Raw genomic sequence first — 20666 nt, forward strand, 5'->3', positions numbered from 1 at the left:
CTTGATGCCAAGTTAGCTGGAGAAAAACGATTGCTCCAGTTAAATGAGCTAGAGGAATTTAGACTCAATGCTTTCGAGAATGGAAAAATATACAAAGAGAAAGCGAAAAGATGGCATGATAAGAAATTGTCATCCAGAGTCTTTGAGCCAGGGCAGAAAGTTCTGTTATTTAATTCAAGGCTCAAATTATTCCCTGGGAAATTAAAATCCCGGTGGAGAGGTCCATATGTAATCACAAGCGTATCACCATATGGATACATAGAACTTCAGGATAGTGACTCTAACAAAAAGTTCATTGTTAATGGACAAAGAGTTAAACAGTATCTTGAAGGTAATTTCGAGCAAGAATGCTCAAAACTGAGACTTGATTAAAAGCTCAGTAATAGTCCAGCTAATGACATTAAAGAAGCGCTTGCTGGGAGGCAACCCAACCAATCACAAAATTTAATTTTATTCGTTTTTCTAATAAATTAAAGTTTTACAGGTAGATGCTACAGTATCTTCAAAAGGTGAAATAGCAATTGGTTGAAATCACAGAATTACAGGAAAATTTGGAAGCTCACTGGCGTGAAAAAGCCAGTAAGAAAAATTTTGGGCGTTGAACGCCCAAAAGAAGCACCCACTGGGCGTTCAACGCCAGTAAGGGTAGCCATCTGGGCGTTAAACGCCAGAAAGGAGCATCTTCTGGGCGTTGAACGCCAGAAAGAAGCACCTTCTGGGCGTTCAACGCCAGAAAGAAGCATCAGCTGGGCGTTGAACGCCCAGGAGAAGCAGCATTTGGGCGTTAAACGCCCAAAACATGCATCGTTTGGGCGTTTAACGCCAGGATGGTGGGAGGAGGTAAAATTCATTTTTCTTTATAATTTTTCTAAATTTTTATGTTTCAATTCATGATTTCTTGCATAAACATGTTTCAAATTGTCATCCCTCAAATCAAATTAGTTTTCTAAAAATCCTAATTTCTAAAATCCCTTTTTCAAAAGTATCAAATATATCTTAATTCATAAACACAAATCTTTTTTTTTCAATCCAAATCTTTTTCAAATCTTTTTCAACTCATCATATCTTCTGGATTTCGAAATTGCCTCTCCCTCTATTCCTCTCCTTTTCTTTCTTTTGCTTGAGGACAAGCAAACCTCTAAGTTTGGTGTGAGTTGCCATGATCACTGAGCTAAAACTCATCAAGATCATGGAACCTAAGGGAACAGGAAGAGCAAGGATGTGAACTGAAGGAACTAAAGCGTCAGAAGCTATTCCTTGAAGGACCAAGCACCCCACAGACTAGAGGAACATCCACTTCCCAAAAATACAGGTTGTTAAGTTCTAATTTTAAGCTTTAACTCTGTGATAGTATTTTTATAGAAATTTACCTTAGAAGTTATATAGGAGTAGTAGTAATTAGTATCTCTATTTTGATTTTATCTCCAATTAAGCTATAATTTATTTTTCTCATCATTATCAAACATGAATAAATTAGTAGATTCTTAGAATAAAGAGGCAATATTTTTTTGAGTTCTTAACAAGGAAAATTCTAATTATTTATATGTGGTGGCAATACTTTTTGTCTTCTGAATGAATGCTTGAACAGTGCATATTTTTGATATTGAATTTTATGAATGTTAAAATTGTTGGCTCCTGAAAGAATGATGAACAAGAGAAATGTTATTGATGATCTGAAAAATCATGAAATTGATTCTTGAAGCAAGAAAAAGCAGTGAAAAACAAGCTTGCGAAAAAAAAAAGGGGTAAAAAAAAAATTTACAAGGAATCATTGGATAAAGAAAAAAAGAAAAAGCCAATAGCCCTTAAAACCAAAAGGCAAGGGTAAAAAGGATCCAAGGCTTTGAGCATCAATGGATAGGAGGGCCCAAGGAAATAAATCCAGGCCTAAGCGGCTAAATCAAGCTGTCCCTAACCATGTGCTTGTGGCATGCAGGTCCAAGTGAAAAGCTTGAGACTGAGTGGTTAAAGTCGTGATCTAAAGCAAAAGAGTGTGCTTAAGAACTCTGGACACCTCTAACTGGGGACTCTAGCAAAGCTGAGTCACAATCTGAAAAGGTTCACCCAATTATGTGTCTGTGGCATTTATGTATCCGGTGGTAATACTGGAAAACAAAGTGCTTAGGGCCACGGCCAAGACTCATAAAGTAGCTGTGTTCAAGAATCAACATACTAAACTAGGAGAATCAATAATACTATCTGAATTCTGAGTTCCTATGGATGCCAACCATTCTGAAGTTCAAAGGATAAAGTGAGATGCCAAAACTGTTCAGAAGCAAAAAGCTACTAGTCCCGCTCATCTAATTAGAATCTGAGCTTCACTTGAAACTCTGAGATATTATTGTTTCTTAATTTCTTTTCATCCTATTTTATTTATCTAGTTGCTTGAGGACAAGCAACAGTTTAAGTTTGGTGTTGTGATGAGCGGATATTTTATACGCTTTTTGGGGGTAATTTCATGTAGATTTTAGTATGTTTTAATTAGTTTTTAGTAGAATATTATTAGTTTTTAGGCAAAAATCATATTTCTGGACTTTACTATGAGTGTGTGTATTTTTCTGTGATTTCAGGTATTTTCTGGCTGAAATTGAGGGAGTTGAGCAAAAATCTGACTTAGGCTGAAAAAGGACTGCTGATGCTGTTGGATCCTGACCTCCCTGCATTCGGAATGGATTTTTTAGAGCTACAGGAGTCCAATTGGCGCGCTCTCAACGGCGTTGGAAAGTAGACATCCAGGGCTTTCCAGCAATATATAATAGTCCATACTTTGCGCGAAGATAGACGACGTAACTTGGCGTTGAACGCCAAGTACATGCTGCTGTCTGGAGTTAAACGCCAGAAAAACGTCATGATCCGGAGTTGAACGCCCAAAACACGTCATAACTTGGAGTTTAACTCCAAGAAAGGCCTCTACTCGTGGATAGCTTTAGTCTCAGCCCCAGCACACACTAAGTGGGCCCCAGAAGTGGATTTCTGCACCAATTATCTTAGTTTACTCATATTCTGTAAACCTAGGTTACTAGTTTACTATTTAAACAACTTTTAGAGACTTATCTTGCACCTCATGACATTTTCAGATCTGAATTACATACTTTGTGACGGCATGAGTCTCTAAACTCCATTGTTGGGGGTGAGGAGCTCTGCAGCGTCTCGATGATTTAATACAATTCCTTTGTTTTCCATTCAAACACGCTTGTTCTTATCTAAGATGTTCATTCGCGCTTAATTATGGAGAAGGTGATGATCCGTGACACTCATCACCTTCCTCAATCCATGAACGTGTGCCTGACAACCACCTCCGTTCTACATCAGATTGAATGAGTATCTCTTAGATTCCTTAATCAGAATCTTCGTGGTATAAGCCGGATCGATGGCGGCATTCATGAGAATCCGGAAAGTCTAAACCTTGTCTGTGGTATTCCGAGTAGGATTCTGGGATTGAATGACTGTGACGTGCTTCAAACTCCTGAAGGTTGGGCGTTAGTGACAGACGCAAAAGGATCAATGGATTCTACTCCAGCCTGATTGAGAACCGACAGATGATTAGCCGTGCTGTGACAGAGCATAGGAACGTTTTCACTGAGAGGATGGGAAGTAGCCACTGACAACGGTGACACCCTACACAGAGCTTGCCATGGAAGGAGCCTTGCGTGTGTTGAAGGATTTCAAGGAAAAGTTGAAGTCAAAGGACAAAGCATCTCCAAAACTCCAACATATTCCCCATTACTGCACAACAAGTAACGCTGTTATTCTCTTTTATTTTTATAATCAAACCTAGTAATTTCATTAAATCCTTATTGGCTTCCTGACTAAGATTAATAAAATAAACATTGATTGCTTCAAACCAATAATCTCCGTGGGATCGACCCTTACTCACGTAAGGTATTACTTGGACGACCCAGTGCACTTGCTGGTTAGTTGTGCGAATCACCTACCAATTTTGAAAAATATTTCTTTTGCGGAAAACTTACTTCAAGAATGTATTTTGGAACATAGTGGTTGAGCTAAGAACACAAGCATGTAAGTTTTGAGCCTATTGTATGGTTATATATTCTAACCATTAATTCCCATTCTTATGTGCATTATTCTCTCTCTATGATTGTATTCCTTGCTTTGTCTGATTCTATATGTCTGTTACTTTGTGTATGAATGCATTTACATGATCGAGGCCATCATTTCAATAGTCACTTTTCCCAAATGGCCTTAACTCTTTTATCTACCATTGCTAACCAATTTTGAGCCTATGATAAACCATCTTTGTTCCTAAAAAGAGCACATCAACAACCCTAAGTGAAAAACCATGAATGTCCCTAAATTTGGATCCTTGATTAGCCTAGGTGAGTTAGGATGTGTATCATTCAATTGAGAGGGTGTACTTGGGAACTTAGGTAGATATAGAGGTGTATTGTAATTGTAATTGAAAATTCTAGGTTTTGGGAACATACTCATGTATTGAATGATTAAACCATATGCATTGGAACTCTTGTACATGAACCCCAAGAAAAAGGGACCAAAAAAAAAGGCAATGAAAGGGGACAGAAATGCCCCAAGACAAGGTAATAAAAAACAATGTATATGGGAAGTGGATTGAAAAGAATGCATGAGTATGCAAAAAAAAAAGTGAAACTCAAGGGTAGCTAGGTTGTTCTATGTGTCTAGTGGGATTCTAGGTTAATCAAGGACTCAAATTTTAAGCTCACTTGACCATATACATCCTTACCTTCACCCTAGCCACGCTACAACCCATAAATAAGACCTCATGATACTTTCAAGCATGCATTAAGTAATTGTTGATTGTTAGATGAAAGACAAAACTTGGAAAGCATGACTAGGAGAGGATTTAGTGACGAACCCTATACATTTGAGCGGATAGAGCAGATACACGTCCGGTGAGGGTTCAATGCTCAACTCCTTGTTCTCGGCTTTCACAAGCGTTTATTTAGCAAGTTATATGCACTTCATAGTGATATTCAGTTTGGTAGGATTCATGAACTACACATCATTTTCACCCTATATGCTCACATGTGTTCTTGGAGGATGGATCTACCCTTGACCAAGTAGATAGACAATTTTACATTAGTTGCATACATTCACTTAGGTAGTTTGCATTTCATAAACCCCTTCTCACCATGATCTTTGGTATTTTTATTTTAAGCATGAGGACATGCTTGGTTTAAGTGTGGGGAGATTTGATAAACCCCAATTTTGTGGTTTATCTTTTGGTTAATTTGGGGTTTTTGTCAATATTTCTCGCACTTATTCACAAGAATTGCATGGTTTTGTGTTCACTTCCTAATATTACTCTGGTGCACGAAATTGTGATCATCAACAATGGCTCCAAAGACTTGGTAGCGCTCTCAAACGTGAATCACACTTAGTCACAACTCTGCACAACTAACCAGCAAGTTCACTGGGTCGTCCAAGTAATACCTTACGTGAGTAAGGGTCGATCCCACAGAGATTGTTGGTATGAAGCAAGCTATGGTCATCTTGTAAATCTCAGTTAGGCGGATAATAAATGTTATGAAGTTTTCGAATAGTAAATAAAGCAGAAAATAAAGATAGAGTTACTCATGTAATTCAATGGTGGGAATTTTAGATAAGTGTATGGAGATGCTTGTCCCTGTTGGATCTCTGCTTTCCTAATGCCTTCCTTCAATCCTTCTTATTCCTTTTCATGGCAAGCTGTATGTAGGGCATCACTGTTGTCAATGGTTACATCCCATCCTCTCAGTGAAAATGGTCCAAATGCTCTGTCACAGCACGACTAATCATCTGTCGGTTCTCGATCATGTCGGAATAGAATCCCTTGATCCTTTTGCATCTGTCACTAACGCCCAACAATCGCGAGTTTGAAGCTTGTCACAGTCATTCAATCCCAGAATCCTACTCGGAATACCACAGACAAGGTTAGACTTTCCGGATTCCCATGAATGCCGCCATCAATTCTAGCTTATACCATGAAGATTTTGATTAAGGAATCCGAGATATATGTGCCCGGTCTAAGGTAGAACGGAAGTGGTTGTCAGTCACGCGTTCATAGGTGAGAATGATGATGAGTGTCACGGATCATCACATTCATCAAGTTGAAGTGCAACGAATATCTTAGAACAAGAATAAGTCGAATTGAATAAAAAATAGAAGTACTTGCATTAAAACTCGAGGTACAGCAGAGCTACACACCCTTAATCTATGGTGTGTAGAAACTCCACCGTTGAAAATACATAAGTGATGAAGGTCCAGGCATGGCCAAGAGGCCATCCCCCAAAACGTGATCACTACCTTAAAAATACAATCCAGGATGATAATTTAATAGTAAAAAGTCCTATTTATACTCGACTAGCTACTAGGGTTTACAGAAGTAAGTAATTGATGCAGAAATTCACTTCCAGGGCCCACTTGGTGTGTGCTTGGGCTGAGCTTGATCTATCCACGTGCTGAGGCTTCTCTTGGAGTTGAACGCTGATAAACCACTATTTTATGGTTTACAATGTGTTTAATTGTGTGGTTTTATCATGGTCTTTACCCACTTATTCATATAATTAGCATGCATTTATATTTCCTTCCTAAAATTATTACATGATTGAAAACATGCTTCTTTGGTCTTAATTTAGCTAATCTTAATCTTCTCTTATTACCATTCGATGCCTTGATCTGTGTGTTAAGTGTTTCAGGCTTTATAGGGCATGAATGAGTGAAAGATTGGGAAGGAAGCTTGCAAAAATGGAAGGAACACAAGAAACTAAGGAGATGACCAGCGAGAAGTGACGCGTACGCGTCAGCAACGCGACCGCGCAGAAGAAAGAAATTAGCAGTGACGCGGCCGCATGAATGACGCAGACGCGCGGATTGGAAAAGCAGAAGCGACGCGGAGGCATGGACGACGCGCCCGCATGGAAAAGAAAAACGTCGAATGACACGTCCGCGTGAATGACGCGTCCGCGTGACGTGCGCGATCTGCAGAATTACAAAAGTCACTGGCAGAGAATTTGGGCCGGATTTCATCCCAGTTTTTGGCCCAGAAACACATATTAAAGTCAGGAAACATGCAGAGACTCAGGATGCTTTTCAGGATTCACACTTTTTAGGATTTAGATGTAGTTTTTAGAGAGAGAGGCTCTCTCCTCTCTCTTAGGATTTAGGATTAGAATTTTTAGAAATTAGGGTTTATTTCTTCTTCAGCCACAGGTTCAATATTCTTTTTACTTTATATTTCTCTTCTATTTTTAGATACTCTAATGCTTTTATTTGTATTTGATTTATGTTGCCCAATTGGCTTATGAATATTTACCATGTTAGATTTGACTGCTTTGAATGAATGTTATTTGAGGTATTCCAGATATTTATGATTTCAATTTAGCTTTCCACATTATTGGCTTTAATTGATTAACTGGTAGCTCTTGAGTTACCAACTATTCATGATTGATTGTTATGCCGGCTAATTAACTGGAATTCCACTAACTCTAGTCTTTCCTTAAGATTTGGCTAGAACTTGGGAAATCTAACCAATTGGTTCACTGGACTTTCCCTTGCTTACGCAAAGGTTAACTAAGTGGGATTAACTTCCATTCTTATAGGAGTAACTAGGATAGGACTTCCGAAATTTCATATCTTGCCAAGAGTTTATTTTATAGTTATTTATTTATTTTAATTGTCATTTGAATTACTTGTCATACTTCTTCCTTATTTGAAAAACCCCCAATTTACCTTTTTCATAGCCAATAATAAGAACATACCTCCCTGCAATTCCTTGAGAAGACGACCCGAGGTTTGAATACTCAGTTATCAATTTCAAAAGGGTTTGTTACTTGTGACAACCAAACGTTTGTAAGAAAGGTTGATTGCTTGGTTTAGTAACTATACTTACAACGAGAGTTTACTATAACTTCTAAACCATCAATCATCAGTTCTTCAAAATGGTGCCGTTGCCGGGGAATTGCAAACGTGTGCCTTATTATTTGTTATTGTAAATATTTTTCAAAAAAAAAATCAAAAATCAGATTTTTATTTTAAAATTTTTTATCTTATCATATCTTTTTCAAAATCCTATCTTATCCTTTTTTTCAAAATTCATATCTTTTTCAAAATATTTTCTTTCTGTTAGTTTTTGTTTTTATTTTCTTCTACTACTATGAACTCTCACCCCTTTGGCTATGAGTCTGGTTACAACCATGTTGCAGGAAGAGGAGATTATAATGAGAACAAGCATCAAGGTTGGAACAATCAAAGATGGGAGGAGCCACAATGATTCAATCAACCCTCATGGCAACAACCACCTCCAATGGACTATCAACAACCGTTTTGTGATACATATCAAGGCAATGGCTATGGTGAGCATTCTTTTGATTATCAACAACCACCACCATACGCCTATGAACCTGATGAGCGGATAATTTATATGCTTTTTGGCATTGTTTTAAGTATGTTTTTAGTATGTTTTAGTTAGTTTTTATTATATTTTTATTATTTTTTAGTTAAAATTCACTTTTTTGGACTTTACTATGAGTTTGTGTGTTTTTCTGTGATTTCAGGTATTTTTTGGCTGAAATTGAGGGATCTGAGCAAAAATCTGATTCAGAGGCTGAAAAGGACTGCAGATGCTGTTGGATTCTGACCTCCCTGCACTCGAAGTGAATTTTCTGGAGCTACAGAAACCCAATTGGTGCACTCTCAACTGCGTTAGAAATTAGACATCCAGGGCTTTCTAGCAATGGATAATAGTCCATACTTTGCCCGAGATTTGATGGCCCAAACTGGCGTTCCAAATCAGCTCAAAACTGCCCGGCGTTAAACGCCGGAACTGGCACAAGAATGGGAATTAAACGCCCAAACTGGCACAAAAGCTGGCGTTTAACTCCAAGAGAAGTCTCTACACGAAAATGCTTCAATGCTCAGCTCAAGCACATACCAAGTGGGCCCAGAAGTGGATTTTGATGTAATTTACTCATCTTTATAAACCCTAGGCTACTAGTTCTCTACAAATAGGACCTTTTACTATTGTATTATCATTTAGGTAGCTATCTTTGAGTAGTTTTATGCTATCTTAGATCATGGGGCTGGCCTCACGGCCATGCCTAGACCTTGTTCTTATGTATTTTCAACGGTGGAGTTTCTACACACCATAGATTAAGGTGTGGAGCTCTGCTGTACCTCGAGTATCAATGCAATTACTATTGTTCTTCTATTCAATTCAGCTTATTCTTGTTCTAAGATATTCATTTGCACCCAAGAACATGATGAATGTGATGATTATGTGATGCTCATCATCATTCTCACTGATGAACGCGTTCCTGACAACCACTTCCGTTCTACAAGCAAACAAGGCTTGAATGTTTATCTCTTGGATTTCTTAATCGGAATCTTTGTGGTATAAGCTAGAATTGATGGCGGCATTCAAGAGAATCCGGAAGGTCTAAACCTTGTCTGTGGTATTCTGAGTAGGATTCAATGATTGAATGACTGTGATGAGCTTCAAACTCGCGATTGTGGGGCGTTAGTGACAGACGCAAAAGAATCAGTGGATTCTATTCCGACATGATCGAGAACCGACAGCTGAATAGCCGTGCTGTGACAGAGCGCATTGAACATTTTCACTGAGAGGACGGGACTGTAGCCACTAACAACGGTGATGCCCAACATATAGCTTGCCATGGAAAGCAGTAAGAAGGATTGGATGAAGACAGTAGGAAAGTAGAGAGACGGAAGGGACAAAGCATCTCCATACGCTTATCTGAAATTCTCACCAATGAATTACATAAGTATCTCTATCTTTATTTTATGCTTTATTCATAAATCATTCATAACCATTTGAATCTGCCTGACTGAGATTTACAAGATGACCATAGCTTGCTTTATACCAACAATCTCCGTGGGATCGACCCTTACTCGCGTAAGGTTTATTACTTGGACAACCCAGTGCACTTGCTAGTTAGTTGTGCGAAGTTGTGACAAAGAGTTGAGATTGCAATTGAGCGTACCATGTTGATTGCGCCATTGATGATCACAATTTCGTGCACCAAGTTTTTGGCGCCGTTGTCGGGGATTGTTTGAGTTTGGACAACTGACGGTTCATCTTGTTGCTTAGATTAGGTATTTTTCAGAATTTTTAAGAATGAATTCTAGTGTTTCAACGTGATGTTCTTATCATCACCAAAGCTGATTGATCTTCATCAATTTAGCTCTTGAATGTAATGTCTTGCTGAAGCTTGGCTAGCCATGTCTAATTCCTTTAGACTAAAGCTTTAGACTAACATTGCATGTTCCTGGAATTCTTATTAAAAATTTTGAATCTCTTTATTTTCTTTTCCACTCAATTTTCGAAAAAACCAAAAAAATTACAAAATCATAAAAACCAAAAACATTCTACGTTTCTTGTTGAGTCTAGTGTCTCATTTTAAGTTTGGTGTCAATTGCATGTTTCTATTCTTCTTGCATTTTTCGAATTCATGCATGTGTCTTCATTAATATTCAAGTTGTTATTGATGATTTACTTGCTCTGACTTTAAATTCTCTTGTATTGTGTGTTTTGTTGTTTCTCATATGCATTCTTAATTTGTTAGTGTCAGTAGTATACAAACTTCTAAGTTTGGTGTCTTGCATGCATTGTTTATTTGATTTTAGTTGCATTTTGATTATTCCTCATCATTAAAAATCCAAAAAAAATTTAATTTGTGTCTTTTCAAGTCAATAATATAGAGAATTGAAGATTCAGAACATACAGCAGAAGAATTACACAGAAAAAGCTGGGCATTCAAAACACCCAGTGAAGAAGGAAAACTGGCGTTTAAACGCCAGCCAGGGTACCTGGCTGGGCGTTTAATGCCCAAAAGGGTAGCACTTTGGGCGTTAAACGCCATAATGGATACCATTCTGGGCGTTTAACGCCAGGATGGCACAAGAGGGAAGATTTTATTTTTAATGCAAATTTTTTTTCAATTTTCATAATTTTTCAAAATCAAATCTTTTTCAAATCATATCTTTTCAATCATATCTTTTCAAAATTGATTTCTTTCCATTTTCAAAAATACTTGCTAACAATTAATGATTTGATTCAACATTTCAAGTATGCTGCCTTTTCTGTTGAGAAAGGTTTAATGTTTGAATCATATCTTTTCTTGTTAGCCAAGTCATTGATTTTAAAAATCAAATTTTTTTAAATTGTTTTTCAAATCATATCTTTTCAATCATATCTTTTTAAAACTATAACTTTTTAATCATATCTTTTTAATCACATCTTTTTCAAAATAGTTTTCAATCATATCTTTTTATTTCTAATTTCAAAATCTTTTTCAAATATCACTTTATTTCTTTCCCAACCATATTTTTCTAAAATCATTCTTCATTTTTTCAAAATTTTTTTAAAAATCTTTTAATTTATTTTCGAAAATTTCTTCCTATCTTCTCACATCCTTCTACTTATGGACTAACACTCCTCCTCAATGCACAATTCGAACTCTATCCTTCTTGATAAGTTCGAATTCTTCTACCTCTTCCTTCTATTTTTCTTTTCCTCTGACACCTTAAGGAATCTCTATACTGTGACATAGATGATTCCATATTTTCTTATTCTCTTCTCTTTCATATGAGCAGGAACAAAGATAAAAGCATTCTTGTTGAGGCTGACCCTGAACCTGAAAGGACCTTGAAGCGAAAGCTAAGAGAAGCTAAAGCACTACTCTCTGGAGGGGGCCTAACAGAAATCTTCAAACTAGAAGAAGACATGGCAGCCGAAAACAACAACAGTGCCAACAATGAAAGGAAGGTGCTGGGTGACTTTACTGCACCTACTCCCGACTTCTATGGGAGAAGCATCTCTATCCCTGCCATTGGAGCAAACAACTTTGAGCTTAAGCCTCAATTAGTTTCTCTAATGCAACAGAATTGCAAGTTCCATGGACTTCCATTGGAAGATCCTCATCAGTTTTTAGCTGAATTCTTGCAAATCTGTGACACTGTCAAGACCAATGGGGTTGACCCTGAGGTCTACAGACTTATGCTATTCCCTTTTGCTGTAAGAGACAGAGCTAGGATATGGTTGGACTCACAACCTAAAGAAAGCCTGAACTCTTGGGAAAAGCTAGTCAATGCCTTCTTGGCAAAGTTCTTTCCACCTCAAAAATTGAGTAAGCTTAGAGTGGAAGTCTAAACCTTCAGACAGAAGGAAGGTGAATCCCTCTATGAAGCCTGGGAAAGATACAAACAATTGATCAGAAAGTGTCCTTCTGACATGCTTTCTGAATGGAGCATCATAGGTATCTTCTATGATGGTCTGTCTGAACTGTCCAAGATGTCATTGGATAGCTCTGCTGGAGGATCTCTTCATCTGAAGAAGATGCCTGCAGAAGCTCAAGAACTCATTGAAATGGTTGCAAATAACCAATTCATGTACACTTCTGAAAGGAATCCTGTGAACAATGGGACGAATCAGAAGAAAGGAGTTCTTGAGATTGATACTCTGAATGCCATATTGGCTCAGAACAAAATATTGACTCAGCAAGTCAATATGATTTCTCAAAGTCTGTCTAGAATGCAAGCTGCACCAGGCAGTACTAAGGACGCTTCATCTGAAGAAGAAGCTTATGATCCTGAGAACCCATCAATGGAAGAAGTGAATTACATGGGAGAACCCTATGGAAACACCTATAATCCTTCATGGAGAAATCATCCAAATCTCTCATGGAAGGATCAATAGAGACCTCAACAAGGTTTCAACAACAATAATGGTGGAAGAAACAGGTTTAGCTATAGCAACCTTTTCCATCATCTTCTCAGCAACAGACAGAGGATTCTAAGCAGAGCCACTCTGACTTAGCAACCATAGTCTCTGATCTAATCTAAACCACTCAAAGTTTCATGACTGAAACAAGGTCCTCCATTAGAAACTTGGAGGCACAAGTGGGTCAGCTGAGTAAGAAAGTTACTAAACTCCCTCCTAGTACTCTTCCAAGCAATACAGAAGAGAATCCAAAAGAAGAATGCAAGGCCATCAACATGGCCGAACTTGGAGAGGAGAAAGGGGCAGTGAACGCCACTGAGGAAGACCTCAATGGGCGTCCACTGGCCTCGAATGAGTTCCCTAATGAGGAACCATGGGAATCTGAGGCTCACACTGAGACCATAGAGATTTCATTGGATTTACTTCTGCCATTCATGAGCTCTGATGAGTATTCTTCCTCTGAAGAGGATGAAGATGTCACTGAAGAGCAAGTTGCCAAGTACCTTGGAGCAATCATGAAGCTAAATGACAAGTTATTTGGTAATAAGACTTGGGAGGATGAACCCCCTTTGCTCACCAAAGAACTGGATGACTTGACTAGGCAGAGATTACCTCAAAAGAGACAGGACCCTGGAAAGTTCTCAATACCTTGTACAGTAGGCACCATGACCTTCAATAAGGCTCTGTGTGACCTAGGGTAAAGCATAAACCTCATGCCTCTCTCTGTAATGGAGAAGCTAGGGATCTTTGAGGTGCAAGCTGCAAAAATCTCACTAGAGATGGCAAACAATTCAAGAAAACAAGCTTATGGACTTGTAGAGGATGTTCTGGTAAAAGTTGAAGACCATTACATCTCTGCTAATTTTATAGTCCTAGAGACTGGGAAGTGCATGGATGAATCCATCATCCTTGGCAGACCCTTCCTAGCCACAGCAAAGGATGTGATTGATGTTGACAGAGGAGAATTGATCATTTAAGTGAATAAAGAATCCCTTGTGTTTAAGGCTCAAGGATATCCCTCTGTAACCATGGAGAGGAATCATGAAGAGCTTCTCTCAAAATAGAGTCAAACAGAGCCCCCACAGTCAAACTCTAAGTTTGGTGTTGGGAGGCCACAACCAAACTCTAAGTTTGGTGTTGAACCCCCACATTCAAACTCTAAGTTTGGTGTTGGGAGGTTCCAACATTGCTTTGAGTATCTATGAGACTCCATGAGTGCCCACTGTCAAGCTACTGACATTAAAGAAGCGCTTGTTGGGAGGCAACCCAATGTTATATTTATCTATTTTCCTTTGTTATTTTATGTTTTCTATAGGTTGATGATCATGGGAAGTCACAAAATCAATTGAAAAAGCAGAACCAGAATGAAAAATAGAAAGAAAAACAGCACACCCTGGAGGAGAATCTTGCTGGCGTTTAAACGCCAGTAAGGGCAGTAAATGGGCGTTTAACACCCAGTCTGGCACCATTCTGGGCGTTTAACACCAGAAAAGGGCACCAGACTGGCGTTAAACACCAGGAAAGGGCAAGAAGTTGGCGTTAAACACCAGAAATGGGCACCAGCCCGGCATTTAACGCCAGAATTGGCAGAAGGAGCATTTTCGCTCGCCACTTGGTGCAAGGATGAATTTTCCTTGACACCTCAGGATATGTGGACCCCACAGGATCCCTACCTACCCCACCACTCTCTCTCTTCTTCACCCATTCACCAATCACCTCAACAGCTCTTCCCCAAAACCCCTCACCTATCAAATCCCACTATTCTCTTCACCACTCACATCCATCCTTCATAAAACCCCACCTACCTCACCATTCAAATTCAAACCACTTTCCCTCCCAAACCCACCCATAATAGCCGAACCATACACCCCCTCTCCACTCATATATAAACCCATCTTCACTCCTTCATTTTCACACAACATAAACACTACTTCTCCCCCTTGGCCGAACCACAAAGCCACCTCCATCTCCTCTATTTTTCTTCTTCTTCTACTCTCTTCTTTCTTCTTTTGCTCGAGGACGAGCAAACCTTCTAAGTTTGGTGTGGTAAAAGCATTGCTTTTTGTTTTTCCATAACTATTTATGGCATCTAAGGCCGGAGAAACCTCTATAAAGAGGGAAGGGAAGGCAACAACTTCCACCTCCGAGTCTTGGGAGATGAAGAGATTCATCTCAAGGGTGCATCAAGACCACTTCTATGAAGTTGTGGCCATGAAGAAGGTGATCCCCGAGGTCCCTTTCAAACTCAAAAAGAGTGAATATCCGGAGATCCGACATGAGATCCGAAGAAGAGGTTGGGTAGTTCTTACCAACCCCATTCAACAAGTCGGAATCTTAATGGTTCAAGAGTTCTATGCTAATGCATGGATCACCAAGAACCATGATCAAAGTGTGAACCCGGACCCAAAGAATTGGCTTACAATGGTTCAGAGGAAATGCTTAGATTTTAGTCCGAAAAAAGTAAGGTTGCCATTCAACTTGCTCATGATGCAAGGAGATGAACACCCTTACACTAGAAGGGTCAACTTTGATCAAAGGTTGGACTAAGTCCTTACAGACATTTGTGAAGAGGGCGCTCAATGGAAGAGAGATTCAAGAGGGAAGCCAGTTCAACTGAGAAGGCATGACCTCAAACCCGTGGCTAGAGGATGGTTGGAGTTTATCCAATGCTCAATCATTCCCACTAGCAACCGTTCCGAAGTTACTATAGACCGGGCTATCATGATTCATAGCATCATGATTGGAGAGGAAGTAGAAGTTCATGAGGTTATATCCCAAGAACTTTATAAGGTGGCGGACAAGTCCTCTACCTTGGCAAGGTTAGCCTTCCCTCATCTCATTTGTCATCTCTGTTATTCAGTTGGAATTGACATAGAGGGAGACACCCTCATTGATGAGGACAAGCCCATCACTAAGAAAAGGATGGAGAAAATAAGAGATCCCACTCATCATGAAATCCCTGAGATGCCTCAAGGGATGCACTTTCCTCCTCAAAACTATTGGGAGCAAATCAACACCTCCCTAGGAGAATTGAGTTCCAACATTGGACAACTAAGGGTGGAGCATCAAGAACATTCCATCCTCCTCCATGAAATTAAAGAAGATCAAAGACTCATGAGAGAGGAGCAACAAAAGCAAGGAAGAGACATTGAGGAGCTCAAGCACTCCATAAGATCTTCAAGAGGAAGAACAAGCCGCCATCACTAAGGTGGACTCGTTCTTTAATTTCCTTGTTCTTTATTTTTCTGTTTTTCAAAATTTTCATGCTTATGATTATCCATGTTTGTGTCTTATGATCATTAGTGTCTTAGTGTCTATGCCTTAAAGTTATGAATGTCCTATGAATCCATCACCTTTCTTGAATGAAAAATGTTCTTAATTGAAAAAGAGAAGAATTGCATGAATTTTGGATTTTATAACAGATTAATTATTTTGATGTGGTGGCAATACTTTTGATTTCTGAATGTATGCTTAAACAATGCATATGTTTTTTGAATTTGTTGTTCATGAATGTTGGCTCTTGAAAGAATGATGAAAAACGAGACATGTTACTGAGGATCTGAAAAATCATAAAAATGATTCTTGAAGTAAGAAAAAGAAGTGAATACAAAAAAAAGAGAGAGAAAGAGAAAGAAAGAAAGGAAAAAGAAAAAAAGAAAAAGAAATAATAAAGTTGTGATCCAAGGCAAAAAGAGTGTGCTAAAGAACCCTGGACACCTCTAATTGGGGACTCTAGCAAAGCTGAGTGACAATCTGAAAAGGTTCACCCAGTTATGTGTCTGTGGCATGTATGTATCCAGTGGTAATACTGGAAGAGAGAGTGCTTTGGGCCACGGCCAAGACTCATAAAGTAGCTATGTTCAAAAATCATCATACTTAACTAGGAGAATCAATAACACTATCTGGATTCTGAGTTCCTAGAGAAGCTAATCATTCTGAATTTCAAAGGATAAAGTGAGATGCCAAAACTGTTCAGAGGCAAAAAGCTAAAGTCCCGCTCATCTAATTAATACTGATCTTCATAGATGTTTTTGGAATTCATTGCATATTCTCTTCTTTTATCTTATTTGATCTTCAGTTGCTTGAGGACAAGCAACAATTTAAGTTTGGTGTTGTGATGAGCGGATAATTTATACGCTTTTTGGCATTGTTTTTAGTATGTTTTAGTTAGTTTTTATTATATTTTTATTAGTTTTTAGTTAAAATTCACTTTTCTGGACTTTACTATGAGTTTGCGTGTTTTTCTGTGATTTCAGGTATTTTCTGGCTGAAATTGAGGGATCTGAGCAAATATCTGATTCAGAGGCTGAAAAGGACTGCAGATGCTGTTGGATTCTGACCTCCCTGCACTCGAAGTGAATTTTCTTGAGCTACAGAAGCCCAATTGGCGCGCTCTCAACTGCGTTGGAAAGTAGACATCCTGGGCTTTCCAGCAATGTATAATAGTCTATACTTTGCCCGAGATTTGATGGCCCAAATCGGCGTTTCAAATCAGCTCAAAAATGCCCGGCGTTAAACGCCGGAACTGGCACAAGAATGGGAGTTAAACGCCCAAACTGGCACAAAAGCTGGCGTTTAACTCCAAGAGAAGTCTCTACACGAAAATGCTTCAATGCTCAGCCCAAGCACACACCAAGTGGGCCCGGAAGTGGATTTTTATGTAATTTACTCATCTTTGTAAATCCTAGGCTACTAGTTCTCTACAAATAGGACCTTTTACTATTGTATTATCATCTGGGTAGCTATCTTTGAGTAGTTTTATGCTATCTTAGATCATGGGGCTGGCCTCACGGCCATGCCTAGACCTTGTTCTTATATATTTTCAACAGTGGAGTTTCTACACACCATAGATTAAGGTGTGGAGCTCTGCTGTACCTCGAGTATCAATGCAATTACTATTGTTCTTCTATTCAATTCAGCTTATTCTTGTTCTAAGATATTCATTCGCACCCAAGAAAATGATGAATGTGATGATTATGTGACGTTCATCATCATTCTCACGTATGAACGCGTATCTGACAACCACTTCCGTTCTACAAGCAAACAAGGCTTGAATGTTTATCTCTTGGATTTCTTAATCAGAATCTTCGTGGTATAAGCTAGAATTGATGGCGGCATTCAAGAGAATCCGGAAGGTCTAAACCTTGTCTATGGTATTCTGAGTAGGATTCAATGATTGAATGACTGTGACGAGCTTCAAACTCGCGATTGTGGGGCATTAGTGACAGACGCAAAAGAATCACTGGATTCTATTCCGACATGATCGAGAACCGACAGCTGAATAGTCGTGCTGTGACAGAGCGCGTTGAACATTTTCACTGAGAGGACGGGACTGTAGCCACTGACAACGGTGATGCCCAACATACAGCTTGCCATGGAAATGAGTAAGAAGGATTGGATGAAGACAGTAGGAAAGCAGAGAGATGGAAGGGACAAAGCATCTCCATACGCTTATCTGAAATTCGCACCAATGAATTACATAAGTATCTCTATCTTTATTTTATGCTTTATTCATAAATCATTCATAACCATTTGAATCTACCTGACTGAGATTTACAAGATGACCATAGCTTGCTTCATACCAACAATCTCCGTTTGATCGACCCTTACTCGCGTAAGGTTTATTACTTGGACGACCCAGTGTACTTGCTGGTTAGTTGTGCGAAGTTGTGATAAAGAGTTGAGAGTGCAATTGAGCGTACCATGTTGACGGCGCCATTGATGATCACAATTTCGTGCACTAGAACCCCTTCCTCAACATAGCTTTGGACCACCATACTCACGAGCCCCTTACCACCAAACACCCTCATACGATCCTAACCCGTACCCACCATACCAACCATCTTATGAGCCAAATGAACCATACGCAGAACCACCACCTCAATATACACCATTTCCTTATCATTTATCAAGATGAACCACCTTCCTACCATGAACCCTTTCTCCCAACAAATGAACCCTCCTATCCACCCCAAATCTCCTTGGAGAAAGCAATTGCTGATCTAAACTCTATTATACAAGCTCTCGCTGCCCAAATCGGACCACCAAATACCTTCAACAATCAACCCTCAAGCTCTAGTGCACTTCCTTTTCAACCACAGAATGATCTCTCCACCCCATCACCACCATCCATGGAAGAGCACACACATCCATCAATCCAAGAGCAACATGATCCCAATGATGCTATTGACATGGAACAAGAGAGAAGGAATCATCTTCGCGAATCCATACTTCATAAGGAGCTAGAGGAGGCCTTAAAGGTGAAGGTAGTAGAGACCCTTGAAGTTGACAGCGCGGTTGAAGAACTAGTGAAGGAAGACAACAAGGAGGATTTTGTACTTGAAGGTGAAGAAATAGTTGACCAGGAAATCATTAAGGATGAATACGATTTCATACTAAAACACCTGGATCAAATGATGAATCAATTACCTTTTCGACGTTCGGACATTCAAGGAACCCCCACGGCTTCATGTGGACAATCTAATGAAGAACGTAGCTTGAAGAAGATACTAGAAACTCCAGTGGACAGTAAGGAGCATGAATTTGTACTGGAACAAGTGGAGGAAGCCGGAATTATTAAAGAGGAAGAAGTGGTTGAAGACTTAGGAGATGCAGAACCTCTATAGGAAATTCAAGTCATAAAGCCTCCTTCCAAGGTATTTGAAATTGATGTTGAGGAGGGTGTACAACCTCCAAGGCATGTCATAATAGAAGACTTGGAAGAGGTTAATCAAGAGATGGAGATTCAAGAAGAAGAGGCACAACCTCCCATGCCCTTGGTGAGCAATAAAGAAGAGATTAAATTGGAAGAAAGCTACCAAAAGGAAGAGGTTGAAATTGAAGAAGCTTGTAAAGAGGTGGAAGATGTCAAAGAAGAGCACAAGGGAGTGGAGCTTGCACGTTCATTAAAAACACCTCCCCCTAAGTTGCCATCATCCTTCATAACATTCAAGTGGGTAAAATTCATATCCCTTAGCTTTCTAATTCCACTTGAATATGGGCTACTGGAGACAGATGGTCAACTTAGAGCTCTTTATGGCATCAAGAGTAAGAGAAAGATGGTCAGTGGTGAGAATTGTCCTGCAAAGTTCATTATGGTTGGAATCTTTAAGTTTAACTGCAAAGGTTGGTATAGAGCTCAATTGAATGGGTCTAGGAAGTTGTTTGGATGCTTCAGTGAGAATTCTAAAGCTGAACCACCCAGATGGAATCATGATAATCAACTTGAAGACGGGTGTAGAAACAAGATTTGGGATCCCGGAGGATATTGGATTTGCAAACATTAGTAGAGATTCCTGGATCAATACAAGTGCAAACCGCCATGACAAGGAGCTCGCCAATGTCCAACTTAAGGACTTTAACTAAAAGTGTTAGGTGGGAGACAACCCACCATGGTATGATCGTTTCTTTTTCATTTTTATTTAGTTTTATTTGTTTTCGAGTTTTATTTTATTTTATTGTATTGAACTTAGAGTTTTGCATAACATTCATATTAGCATTGCATTCTGCAAAAAAAAAGGGGAAGCCGCGACGCGACCGCGTCGCAGGTGGCTCAGAGAGAATAATAAATCAAACAGAGAGTCACGCAAGAACGTGGCTGGAGGCATGCCCGTGGCACAAATTGCCCCACGCGAACGCGTCGCTGACGCGTCCGCGTCACATGCGAAACATGCCTCTCATGCGTCTGCATCACCCACGCGGCCGCGTGACCTGGTAATCGACGTAAAAAGGGTGTATGGCCGAAAGTTGCGCTAGAATTGGGCTGGACTCATGCTAGCAGCACAAGCCCTGCCACGCGAACGCGTGCCCCACGCGTCCGCGTCAATCCCCATAATATAGCCTATCACGCAATCGCATCACCCACGCGGCCGCGTCACCCAAAATCTTGGCAAAATGAGTTTCGAACAGAAAGTTGCGCGAGCGCGTGGCTGTTCTCGCGCTAGTAGCACGA

The 20666-nt window shown here is 39.5% G+C and overlaps 1 non-coding gene across 1 annotated transcript; it reads right to left on the reverse strand.

The window, feature by feature from the left end:
- Positions 1 to 12124: 12124 nt before the first annotated feature.
- On the reverse strand, positions 12125 to 12232 carry LOC112793729 (small nucleolar RNA R71). The gene has a single exon (XR_003198427.1). It is a non-coding gene; the product is annotated as a small nucleolar RNA R71 (small nucleolar RNA).
- Between the last annotated feature and the right edge of the window lie 8434 nt (positions 12233 to 20666).

This window comes from Arachis hypogaea, chromosome 3 (genome assembly GCF_003086295.3).
Source record: "Arachis hypogaea cultivar Tifrunner chromosome 3, arahy.Tifrunner.gnm2.J5K5, whole genome shotgun sequence".
Taxonomy (NCBI): Eukaryota; Viridiplantae; Streptophyta; class Magnoliopsida; order Fabales; family Fabaceae; genus Arachis; species Arachis hypogaea.